The following is a 502-nucleotide window of genomic DNA, read 5'->3' on the forward strand; positions in this document are numbered from 1 at the left end:
GCGCGGCATTTTAAAGTGTTTCCTCAATATATTTCCTGAATAGTGGTTCACTGTGCGTTAGGTCACGTGTACGAAAAAAAGAAGTTTGTGTCTTTCCACAGCTTCCCACACTTTTCATAAAACTTTTTTTAAAGAGTGCCTTGTGCCTGCAAAAGGAAAGGTGTATTACAATTAAAAATAACATTAATTGTCCATACATTTTGTAGGAGATATATTTTGATTCCCATCTGTCATATGATGGAACTTTCTTTGGAAATTTTGTTCATGTCTGACCTTAATATTTGTTTCATTTTATTTTCTATTTTTGTTCAAAAAGTGAGTGAAGTCTTTTTTCTTTTGGATTTTACCAGAACAAGATGCAACACTACTCAGAGAATCCTCCCACATGCTACAACATTTTCATACCAAAAAAGAAAAAAAAAATCCATATCTATATTATCCTTACAACTTTTTTTCGCCTTCCTCGCAACAACCTTTACTTGTCTTATAACCAGCTATTGAT

The sequence above is a fragment of the Penaeus monodon genome, chromosome 25 (assembly GCF_015228065.2).
Source record: "Penaeus monodon isolate SGIC_2016 chromosome 25, NSTDA_Pmon_1, whole genome shotgun sequence".
Taxonomy (NCBI): domain Eukaryota; kingdom Metazoa; phylum Arthropoda; class Malacostraca; order Decapoda; family Penaeidae; genus Penaeus; species Penaeus monodon.